Source organism: Coregonus lavaretus, assembly GCF_964263955.1.
Source record: "Coregonus lavaretus genome assembly, chromosome: 24".
Lineage (NCBI taxonomy): Eukaryota > Metazoa > Chordata > Actinopteri > Salmoniformes > Salmonidae > Coregonus > Coregonus lavaretus.
The window spans coordinates 13,649,475-13,662,324 of NC_140011.1; positions in this window are offsets into that span (position 1 = coordinate 13,649,475).

Consider the following 12,850-nt stretch of genomic DNA (forward strand, 5'->3'; position numbering starts at 1 on the left):
GTGTTTTTGTAAAGCGATGGTTTCTACTCCAGCTACCTGCAGCTAGTCTAGGCGTGTGGTCAAGGACATGGGTTTTACTCGAGATATGGGTATCTGGAGCTGACAATTGATTTATGAATGGCTAGGTGATAAAACCAACAGCCACATTCCATTCTATGATTAGTGGTGTGTGAAAGGGAGATGTCTCCGGTCTGACTGAGCCTGCATTTTCATAGAATGAATTGGTGTTTGTGTAATGTAAGGTACCAGGGAGAGATGGCTCGGGTATGGATAATGTTGATAAGAACCTTGTCTTGGGGGCCAAACCCTGGTTTCCATACAATGAGAACAGTGAATTATTCATTTCTTTCATACAAATCCTAACCTTTTGATTCATTCCACACATCTGCTGTTTGTCATGTAGACTGAGAGGGTGTATCTTTGCTGTAAAATATATTTATATTGTCTGTATGTCAGAGCTCTCGGCCCAACACTCAAGAGTGTTGGGTTGACCAGCCTCACTTCCTGCCCTATTAATACGTTTTGAATAGAGTAATATCCTGATTGGTGATTGACCTGGTCTCTCCTCATTATTGATTAGAATTTCCACTACAATTTTGGCGACGAGGATGGGATCTGCACTTCACCTGTTGACCGCTGCTGAAGACCTGGGTAAACTGTGCACAGGAGATCAGAAATTGGGATCTCAGGGAAAACCACGCTCCTGTAGAGCAGCTGGACCCGCCTAAGATCTGAGAGGAAAACCTCCCTTTTTTGTGGTTGAATCTGTATTTGAAATTCACTGCTCGACTGACGAAACGTACAGATAATTGTATGTGTGGCGTACAGAGATGAGATATTCATTCAAAAATCTTGTTAAACACTATTATTGCACACAGAGTGAGTCCATGCAACTAATTATGTGACTTCTTAAGCACATTTTTACTCCTGAACTTATTTAGGCTTGCCAGATCCCGAACATAGTATTGAGAGAGGTGAGCTTGAACAATCTATCAATAAGTGATGAAAAGATCGGATAATTTTTTTTTGTTTAAATAAATAAGAAAAGCCCCTGTTGTATGCCCAGAGCGAGGTCCTCCTTAAGGGGGCCACAGCTTGGTTAACTGGCAGGACTGTGTTGAGTGTTCTTAAGTGAGGTATCCTTGGACATCATTGTTAAATTAGCCAGTTGCGGGCAACCAAAAGTTCAGATCTGTGGTACTGGGTTGATGACAGTAGGTGTCACGTTCGTTGAAGGATGGGACGGACCAAGGCGCAGCGTGATATGCATACATGTTTATTTGAAACGAATAAACAACGACAAAACAACAAACTAAACGAAACGTGAAGTCCAAGGTACACAAACAACATACCTCACACGGAACAAGATCCCACAACTTAACGAGTGCCAATAGGCTGCCTAAGTATGATCCCCAATCAGAGACAACGATTGACAGCTGCCTCTGATTGGGAACCACACCAGCCAACATAGAACTACACATACTAGAACATAATCATAGATATACACCACATAGAAAATCACACCCTGACTCAACAAATAAGAGTCCCCTTAGTCAGGGCGTGACAGTACCCCCCACCCCCCCAAAGGTGCGGACTCCCACAACCTTTACTTAACAGGGTAGGGGCCGGGTGGGTATTCCGCCTCGGAGGCGAATCCGGCTCCGGGCGTGACGACCACCTATTCTCCGCCTCCCTGTTGCGCCCCTGGTCTGGTCTGGACCTCGGCGTGCTGCTTCCCCTCTCCTTCCTCCCACTATACTCCAGGCCCTGTCTGGACCCTGGTGTGGGAGACCCCGAAACTGGAGAGGGGCTGACGTCATGGTCTGGACTGGAGCCGCTGACCGGAGCTGGACTGGGCACCGGTGGAGCGGACTGCTCTGGGTCCGGAGTGGATCCGCTGACCGGAGCTGGATCAGGCACCGGTGGAGCGGACTGCTCTGGCTCCGGAGTGGAGCAGCTGACCGGAGCTGGATCAGGCACCGGTGGAGCGGACTGCTCTGGCTCCGGAGTGGAGCAGCTGACCGGAGCTGGATCAGGCACCGGTGGAGCGGACTGCTCTGGCTCCAGAGTGGAGCAGCTGACCGGTGCCGGACCAGGCACCGGTGGAACGGGTACGGGCCGTGCCGGACTGGACAAACGCACCACTGGTCTGGTGTGAGGAGCAGGCACGGGCCGGACAGGACTGGTGATGCGCACCACTGGTTTGGTGCGAGGAGCAGGAACAGGCCGGGCTGGCGACGCGAACCACTGGCTTGGTGCGAGGAGCAGGAACAGGCCAGGCCGGGCTGGTGACGCGCACCACTGGCTTGGTGCGAGGAGCAGCGACAGCCCCAAAACATCACTGCTCTAGAGGAGATCTGCATGGAGGAATGGGCCAAAATATCAGCAACAGTGTGTGAAAACCTTGTGAAGACTTACAGAAAACGTTTGACCTGTGTCATTGCCAACAAAGGGTATAAAACAAAGTATTGAGAAACTTTTGTTATTGACCAAATACTTATTTTCCACCATAATTTGCAAATAAATTCATTAAAAATCCTACAATGTGATTTTCTGGATTTTTTTTTCTCATTTTGTCTGTCATAGTTGACGTGTACCTATGATGAAAATTACAGGCCTCTCTCATCTTTTTAAGTGGGAGAACTTGCACAATTGGTGGCTGACTAAATACTTTTTTCCCCCACTGTATGTGAGTATAATCGATTACTACAGATTTACGCTGGATAGCGTCAACAGTCCAGTGCCCAAAACAGGCGCACTGGAACAAATACAGGCACACAGGGAAAAATATACCCGGCAATACAAAGTACAGGTAGCGCCACCGAGCTACACTCATCTCACATGAAACAATCACCCACAAGGACAAAGGGGCAGAGGGAACACTTAAACAAATACTAATGAGGGGAATATGAACCAGGTGTGTGTAATTGACAAGACAAGACAATTGGAATGATGAGATATGGAGCGGCAGTGGCTAGAAGGCCGGTGATGACGAACGCCGAAGCCTGCCCGAACAAGGAGGGGAGGCAGCTTCGGAGGATGTCGTGACAAGGGAATTAGCTAGATACAGCAGTCAGTGTTTGTTTTAAGATGTAAACTGAATGATTTAGCAGCTTGCTTAGTTCAAATTTAAAGACTAATTTATTCAAAATGAATAGCTGGACAATTTCGAGGTAATAATGATTTGTGTTGCTTAATGGTTTGCTGGTGAAAACTACTGAGAATGGGGTCGTAATTTCAATCACTACATTGAATATTAATACTATGGTTGAGAAAGGTTTATATTTGTATTAATTTTTCTACTGGAACGAATAGAAGGGTTTCCATGTTTTAGTCTGCGGGTGTTAGCGACTGGTGGGCTGTATGGGACATAGTGGGTTAGTTTGGTGTAGAGGTATGACTAAGTTGAATGCGGAGATGTTCTTTGACAATTTCTAATTATTACTTCTCAATTCTATAGTTTGGATAACACCAGTACATTTGAGCAGAAAGTTAATGTATTCTAAAACGATAATCTGTTTCCATTACATGGACAGTGTCAAGTCATTGATGTGGATTGCAGTTAGTACTATTACGCTGATGAGAGAGCACCAACTTGTAGCAGGTTCTAGATTTGTTAATCAAAAGGTTTCTATTTTACTTAATTAATGCACTAGGTTACAATAATAAGATTACTGGAAAGGGATTCTGGGTTTGTTTATTTTAGAAGGTGTTTGTTCTGCTTAACGTGACGCTGTATCATCTAATGTGTTTTAACTTTACCCTACGGGAAATTAGTTTGGAGTTAATATTGTGAGTAATTGTTAGTAGAGTTTTGAAGAAGCAATTCTGTCACGCGACAGCATTGGGGTTACCAAACCTAAAATGACCTTTTAAAAATGTTTGTTCATGAACATGAAGGGCATTGTGGTGTGTTGGATACGGGAAATCATGGGGATAAGAGAGACCAGTCAGATACAGGAGTGAATCGTTAGACTCGGGGTAGCGCATGCTAAAATATGTGCATATAAACGTTGGGGTAGAGTAAAATAAACAATTAATGATTGGAGGGAGTACAGTGGACTTATCATTATCATGTTTTGTTTGTAATTAAAAATTGTGGGTTACTGATTAAGATGTAGCATAGTGAATGTTAATGAAATGTACACTTTCTCTTCGAGGTCATTATCTCTCTCTCTTTGAAATGTTTCCTGATACTGTGGTCTGGGGAGTGCAGTTAGTGAAATTCTGCAGTTTTATAAGTATAAGGTATCCGGATTCGGCCGTAAAGGGAGCAACCAAATTAAATAAGTTCTGGCCATTTTTGTTTGTTTTGCCCTATGGTTTGCAAATACCCACACACAACACACTTGTTATGAATATTTGTTAGTGTTTTTAATACCATGTCTGATTTATTGTGAGTGGTCTATTTCATTTGGTATCTTAAAGGGGCACACACATGGCATTTTCTGAAGTTTTTATTTTCTGAGTTTTAATTGACAGCATGTGAATTCTTTTCATAAGAAATGTACTGAGAAACCTTACTGTAACCCTGTGATACGAAATGTATGAAATGTTTGATTGTTTTTAAATAATTAATCTAATATAGAAAGAAACACTTCTTTGAAGGGTTTGAATGACCTCTGACCGCTGTCCTGACTTTCCAGTGTGGTTTGATCTCCCTCACTGGAAAGCCAAGAGACATTGGGTGATGATTTAAAGGTCATATGTAATACTGATTTGAAGGCCATTTGTAATACTGATAATTATTGACAAGTTCATTTGTGATTCGGACCACGGGGAGAAGGAGTGGGCGTTCCCTCTCATTAAGGGTAGGCTGTCTTAAGTCTATTTTCCTATGACCGTATGGGTGCAAGTTTTTCATTCTGGAGTTATTTTATTTGTATTTATCCAGTAGTATTGTTGAATTTACACATTAATCACATTGTGAGTAATGTGTCAAAATGGGGGAATTACCAGTCCTCTGAAGGTTTTTTGGATTGAAGTTTTACACACCTTGAGTGATATATAGAAGTGATTGAGTGATATATGAAGGAATGTATGCTTGTGTTGTTTGTTCTGTTGTGTTTTGATACAAATCTCACCAGATCGGGTCTGCTGGATGATTGAGATTAGCAGTCTAACTTCCTGATCCTGTGACTCTGCGGTGAGGTCAACAGTGTGATAGGGGAGTACAAGCCAATTTGAAAAATGGTTTCAACAAAATGTGTTGTTATTTTCTTTGACATTTGTATTAGAAATTTGCATTGAGAACATTGGAAGTAGTAATAATTTGTCATGCAGTAAATCATTTGTTTGGATTTCTTGAATGCTTGTTTATTTTGGGGTATCAGGTTGATTGTGGAGGTCTATACACTGTTACATTTATAGTAATTTAGATAAAGAATGCATTAAGATACTGATCTGTAATTATAATCCTGATGAGAAAGTAATACTAGAATTATGAATAATTATATTGTATATTAATATAAATGTACATTCTGCCAGTGTCGATATGTGTTAAGTTGAGGGTTTTAACTTTGAGTGATAGAACTAATGTGAATCACTGAAGCATTGTCATTCTAAATTTGGGTAGGATCATTAATTGGGTTTTGATTATGATTTGGGAACTGAATGATTTCTAAAACGGACTAATTGATTTGAGTAAGTTTATAGTATGTTAATAATGATATTATGGATTTTTCACATATAAGGTACAGTACCAGGAAGAAAATACATCTACTTTCATCCCTGGTATACAGTCACATTCAAAATTGTTGGTACTCTTGATAAAGATGAGCAAAACAATTAAATAATACAAATACCAAGCTACATGTAACAGCCAAAATAGTGGAACACCAACATAAAGTGTCTTAAAGGTCCAATGCAGCCATATTTTTCTCAATATCAAATAATTTCTGAGTAGCAATTAAGTACCAAATAATAAAAATAGCTTCTTAGCTAATTTTGCTAGTACCGTCTTTAAGTAGTTTTAGTGGGAAGGGGAGAACCGAAAACTAGCTGTTATTGGCAGAGAGGTTTGGAACCCTCTTTGTCTTGGTCTATTATTGGTGATGTCACCAGGCAGGCCAAAACTCCATCTCAGCAAAACAGGCTGATATTTTCGGGGGTCTTTTCAAACAGCTCTTACACTAAAATTGATTTATCACAATTTTCACAATTTCACAGTATTATTCTAATCAAATCAAAGTTTACTGGTCGTGTACACATATTTGCAGATGTTCTCGCAGGTGCAGTGAAATGCTTGTGTTTCTAGCTCCAACAGTGCAGTAATACCTAGCAATAAAAATAATATACAATACACATCATCCAGAAAAATAAAAAATCAGTTTTATAGGATGAGCCATGACTAGAATACAGTATATACTGTACATATAAAGTGGGCGAAACAGTATGTAAACATTATTAAAGTTACCAGTGTTCAATGACTCTATGTACATAGGGCAGCAGTCTCCAAGGTGCAGGGTAGAGTACCAGGTGGTAGCCGGCTAGAAGAGTGACTAAGGTTCAGGGCAGGGTGCTGGGCGGATGCTGGGTAGTGGTGACTGTTTAACAATCTGATGGCCTTGAGATAGAAGCTGTTTCTCAGTCTCTCGGTCACAGCTTTGATGCACCTGTACTGTCTAAGTGGTAGCAGGGTGAACACGCCGTGGCTCGGGTGGCTGAGGTCCTTGAAGATCTCCTTGGCCTTCCTGTGACACCGGGTGCTGTAGATGTCCTGGAGGGCAGGCAGTGTGCCACCGGTGATGCGTTGGGCTGACCGCACCACCCTCTGGAGAGCCCTGCTGTTGCGGAAGGTACAATTGCCGTATCAGGCGGGGACAGGATGCTGTCAATGGTGCATCTGTAGAAGTTAGTGAGGGGACCATTGCACCTTCTTCACAATGCTGTCTGGGTGAAGGGACCATTTCAAGTTGTCAGTGATGTAAACGCCAAGGAACTTGAAGCTTTTGACCCTCTCCACTGCAGCCCCGTCGATATGGATGGGGGCATGCTCTTTCTGCTTCTCCTTTAGTCCACCATCAGCTCCTTCGTTTTGTTGAGGGAGAGAGTTATTTTCCTGGCACCATTCTGCCAGGGCTCTCACCTCCTCCCTGTAGGCTGTCTCATCATTGTTGGTAATCACGCCTACAACTGTTGTGTCGTAAGCAAGCTTGATGATTGAGTTGGAGATGTGCGTGGCCAAGCAGTCATTGGTGAACAAGGAGTACAGGAGGGGGCTGAGCACGCTACCATGTGGGGCCCTCGTGTTGAGGATCAGCGTGGCGGAGGTGTTGTTGCCTACCTTCACCCCTTGGGGTCAGCCCATCAGGAAGTCCAGGACCCAGTTGCACAGCGAGAGGTTCAGATCCAGGGCCATGAGTTTAGTGATGAGCTTGGAGGGCACTACGGTGTTGAAGGCAGAGCTGTAGTCGAAGAACACCATTCGAACATAGGTATTTCTCTTGTCCAGGTGGGATAGGGAAGTGTGTAGTGCAATGGTGATTGAATCGTCTGTGGATCTGTTGGTGCGATATGCGAATTGTAGTGGGTCTAGGGCGTCGGGTAAGGCGGAGGTGATATGGTCCTTAACTAGCCTCTCAAAGCACTTCATCATGACAGAAGTGAGTGTGTAAGCATACATGAAACACAGGAAAATCACGTTTTTGACTGCACTGGGCCTTTAATAGGGTGTTGGGCCACCACGAGCTGTCAGAACAGCGTCAATGTGCCTTCGCATAGATTCTAATTGTCTGGAACTCTATTGGAGGGATACATCACTATTCTTCCATGAGAAATCAAATAATTTGGTGTTTGTTGATGGTGGTAGAAAGCACTGTCTCAGGTATAGCTCCAAAATCTCCCATAAGTGTTCAATTGGATTGAGATCTGGTGACTGAGACATACACATGGTGCCGTTTAAGATGAAGCAGGATGATAATTTATTTGTATGAACATGGCCTTATTTCTATTACAGTATATTGGATGACTGTCATTCATATTCCATTCACTCAGCTCAATGTAACATCAATAGGTTTAGGCAATTACATGATACTCACATTTTCTCTGTACCCATCATGAGGTTTCTACAACCTAGCCTATGAATGAAAGTTTACAACGTACTACAGGTGCACAGGTAGAGAGAATTTTTTGTAATCAAGGTGAAAGACAGCGAGTGACACGTTCAATACCGCGTTGCACACTCTTGCCTGCATTTATCTGATCTAGGGAGTAATCAGTAGTCCAACAGTTGCAAACAAGAGTTTCTATTGAACAAATTCAGGTATGTTTATCCCTGTTTCATTCCAATTTCTTCCGTTTAAGAAACATTTTTCAACAGTATCGCAAACACAGTTCACTTTCATAGCAGCCAGAAACAAACAGCTCGTTGTATACAGTGGGAAAAAAGTATTTGATCCCATGCTGATTTTGTATGTTTGCCCACTGACAAAGAAAGTATCAGTCTATAATTTTAATGGTAGGTTTATTTGAACAATGAGACACAGAATAACAACAAAAAAATCCAGAAAAACGCATGTCAAAAATGTTATAAATTTTTTACATTTTAATGAGGGAAATAAGTATTTGACCCCCTCTCAATCAGAAAGATTTCTGGCTCCCAGGTGTCTTTTATACAGGTAATGAGCTGAGATTAGGAGCACACTCTTAAAGGGAGTGCTCCTAATCTCAGCTTGTTACCTGTATAAAAGACACCTGTTCACAGAAGCAATCAATCAATCAGATTCCAAACTCTCCACCATGGCCAAGACCAAAGAGCTCTCCAAGGACGTCAGGAACAAGATTGTAGACCTACACAAGGCTGGAATGGGCTACAAGACCATCGCCAATCAGCTTGGTCAGAAGGTGACAACAGTTGGTGCGATTATTCGTAAATGGAAGAAACACAAAATAACTATCAATCTCCCTCGGCCTGGGGCTCCATGCAAGATCTCACCTCGTGGAGTTGCAATGATCATGAGAACGGTGAGGAATCAGCCCAGAACTACACGGGAGGATCTTGTCAATGATCTCAAGGCAGCTGGGACCATAGTCACCAAGAAAACAATTGGTAACACACTACGCCATGAAGGACTGAAATCCTGCAGCGCCCGTAAGGTCCCCCTGCTCAAGAAAGCACATATACATGCCCGTCTGAAGTTTGCCAATGAACATCTGAATGATTCAGAGGAGAACTGGGTGAAAGTGTTGTGGTCAGATGAGACCAAAATGGAGCTCTTTGGCATCAACTCAACTCACCATGTTTGGAGGAGGAGGAATACTGCCTATGACCCCAAGAACACCATCCCCACCGTCAAACATGGAGGTGGAAACATTATGCTTTGGGGGTGTTTTTCTGCTAAGGGGAAAGGACAAATTCACTGCATCAAAGGGACGATGGACGGGGCCATGTACCGTCAAATCTTGGGTGAGAACCTCCTTCCCTCAGCCAGAGCATTGAAAATGGGTCGTGAATGGGTATTCCAGCATGACAATGACCCAAAACACACGGCCAAGGCAACAAAGGAGTGGCTCAAGAAGAAGCATATTAAGGTCCTGGAGTGGCCTAGCCAGTCTCCAGACCTTAATCCCATAGAAATCTGTCGAGGGAGCTTTAGGTTCGAGTTGCCAAACGTCAGCCTCGAAACCTTAATGACTTGGAGAAGATCTGCAAAGAGGAGTGGGACAAAATCCCTCCTGAGATGTGTGCAAACCTGGTGGCCAACTACAAGAAACGTCTGACCTCTGTGATTGCCAATAAGGGTTTTGCCACCAAGTACTAAGTCATGTTTTGCAGAGGTGTCAAATACTTATTTCCCTCATTAAAATGCAAATCAATTTATACCATTTTTGACATGTGTTTTTCTGGATTTTTTTGTTGTTATTCTGTCTCTCACTGTTCAAATAAACCTACCATTAAAATTATAGACAGATAATGTCTTTGTCAGTGGGCAAATACACAAAATCAGCAGGGGATCAAATACTTTTTTTCCTCAATGTATATAATTCCTTCTTGCATCTATTTACGCGCTCTCCTCCTCTCACCTTTTCACTTCGCTTGTGGACTTCCGTGCACAACACATCTGCTCTACAGAGTGCTGTTGAGGCTACTGTAGACCTTAATTGCAAAACAGTGTGTTTTCATCAATTATTTGGTGACGTGAATATATTTAGTATAGTTTTTTCAAAAAATGACAACTTTTTAATATTTCACAATTTTTATTTTTATGAAATTCACTGAGGAGGATGGTCCTCCCTGTCACGGATTCTGCCGAGACTGCCCTTCCTTCTGGTTCGGGGCGGGCTACGGCGTTCGTCGTCACCGGAACTGCTGCCGATCTATGTTTTATGTTTCTATGTTCAACTGATTGTTGTGTAGTGTTGCGCACCTGTTTCCCATTATAGTATTATGTCATTCCCTATTTAACCTGTTCGCCCCCACTGTGTGTTGTGCGTGTTTGTTGCTTGTACGAGTGTCATTTTTGAGCGGGTTTGCTCCTCCCTGTGTTTGGAGGTTTTGCTTGTATCTTTACTATTTAATAAAGTGGATTTTCATTTTATTCTGTGTCCTGCGCTTGACTCTGGCCTACCGCATTCCACAGACATTCGTGACAGAAACACGCACCACTATGGAGTCAGCAGGAACAGCCAGATTAAACGAGACAATGGAGGAACGAATCCAACGTCAACAGTTGATGATTCAGACTCTCAGTGTCACCATGCAACAAGTGTTCCAGACGATGGAACGATGGGAGAGAGGTGGTATCCCGTCACCATCTCCAACCACTCAACCACCTACAACACTGGTCACCACTTCACCACCTGGGTCCAGTGGGATTCGGCTCTCGCTCCCGAGGGCATATAACGGTACACCTGCCGGGGGCCAGGGATTTCTCCTCCAGGTAGAACTCTACCTGGCCACAATTCACCCGGTACCCTCGGGATACGAGAGCGTGTCCGCCCTCATCTCCTGTCTATCGGGGAAGGCGCTTGAATGGGCCAACGCCGAGTGGGGAGGAATAGACTCAAGAACTGTCCGCTACGAGGATTTCACCCGCCGCTTCGGGGCGGTATTCGATCCTCCACCAGAGGGGAGAGCGGCGGGTGAACGTCTGTTCCACCTACGACAGGAGATGAGGAGCGCGCAGGATTTTGCGCTGGAGTTTAGAACTTTAGCAGCCAGCGCGGGATGGAATGAGAGGGCCCTGATCGACCATTATCGTTGCAGCTTAAGGGAGGACGTCTGTCGGGAGCTGGCCTGCAGGGACACCGATCTCAACCTGAACCAACTGGTGGACATGTCCATCAGGTTGGATAACCTGTTGGCAGCCCACGGACGTTCTGATAAGGGGCCGTCCATTCCATCCTCCAGCACCTCCGAGCCTACCCCCATGGAGATCAGAGGTGATGCGGTTAGGGAGACGGGGAGAGGGACCGTCCCCTACACCAACTGTGGCCGCAGAGGACACACTGCTGGTCGGTGCTGGGGAGGGTCCTCAGGAGGTCGAGGCAGCAGGCAGGGCACTGGTCGACCGTCTCAGGTGAGTAGGCACCCGACTCACCCAGAGCCTCCTGTTGCCAATCTGTGTATTGATATTGTTTTTCCAGAATTTTCTCCCCATTCCCAGCATAAGGCGCTAGTAGATTCAGGTGCGGCTGGGAATTTTATTGATCGCCAGTATGCGCGTAGTTTAGGGATCCCTACTGTGTCTGTTGATAAACCTTTCCCTGTGCATGCATTAGATAGTCGCCCGTTAGGGTCAGGCATAATCAGGGAGGTCACCACTCCACTTCTGATGAGGACGCAGGGGGGTCATGAGGAGAGGATTAGCCTCTATCTGATTGATTCTCCTGCGTATCCTGTGGTGTTGGGACTTCCCTGGTTAACCATTCATGACCCCACAATTTCATTGCAACAGAGGGCTCTCAAGGGATGGTCCGGTCAGTGTTCAGGGAGGTGTGCAGGTGTTTCCTTGGGGGCAACTACGGTGGAAAGTCCAAACCAGGTTTCCCCTATGCACATTCCTGCCGAGTATGCCGATTTGGCTATCGCCTTCAGTAAAAAGAGGCCGACTAAATTACCACCCCATCGTCCGGGGGATTGCACGATAAATCTCCAGGTAGGAGCTGCACTTCCCCAGAGTCACATGTATCCGTTGTCTCAGGAGGAGAGGGCAGCTATGGAGACATATGTCACCGAATCTCTGAGACAGGGATACATTCGGCCATCCACTTCACCTGTCTCCTCAAGTTTCTTTTTTTGTGAAGAAGAAGGATGGTGGTTTACGCCCGTGCATTGATTACCGTGGCCTAAATCAGATTACCATCAAGTACAGCTATCCATTACCCCTAATAGCTAGTATGACGGAATCATTGCACGGGGCACGCTTCTTCACAAAATTAGATCTCAGGAACGCATACAACCTAGTGCGTATCCAGGAGGGAGATGAGTGGAAGACGGCATTTACTACCACCTCTGGACATTATGAGCATCTTGTCATGCCATATGGGTTAATGAATTCTCCATCAGCCTTCCAATCATTTGTGGATGAGATTTTCAGGGACCTGCACGGACAAGGAGTAGTGGTGTATATTGATGGCATCCTTATATACTCCACTACAAGGGCCGAGCATGTGTTCCTGGTGCGTAAAGTGCTTAGAAGACTGTTGTAGCGTGACCTGTATGCTAAGGCAGAGAAATGCCTGTTCTTTCAGGAGTCCATCTCCTTTCTAGGGTACCACATGTCCGCGTCTGGGGTGAGGATGGAGAGTGACCGCATTTCGGCCGTGCGTAATTGGTCGACTCCAACCACGGTGAAGGAGGTGCAGCGATTCTTGGGTTTTGCCAACTACTACCGGAGGTTTATCCGGG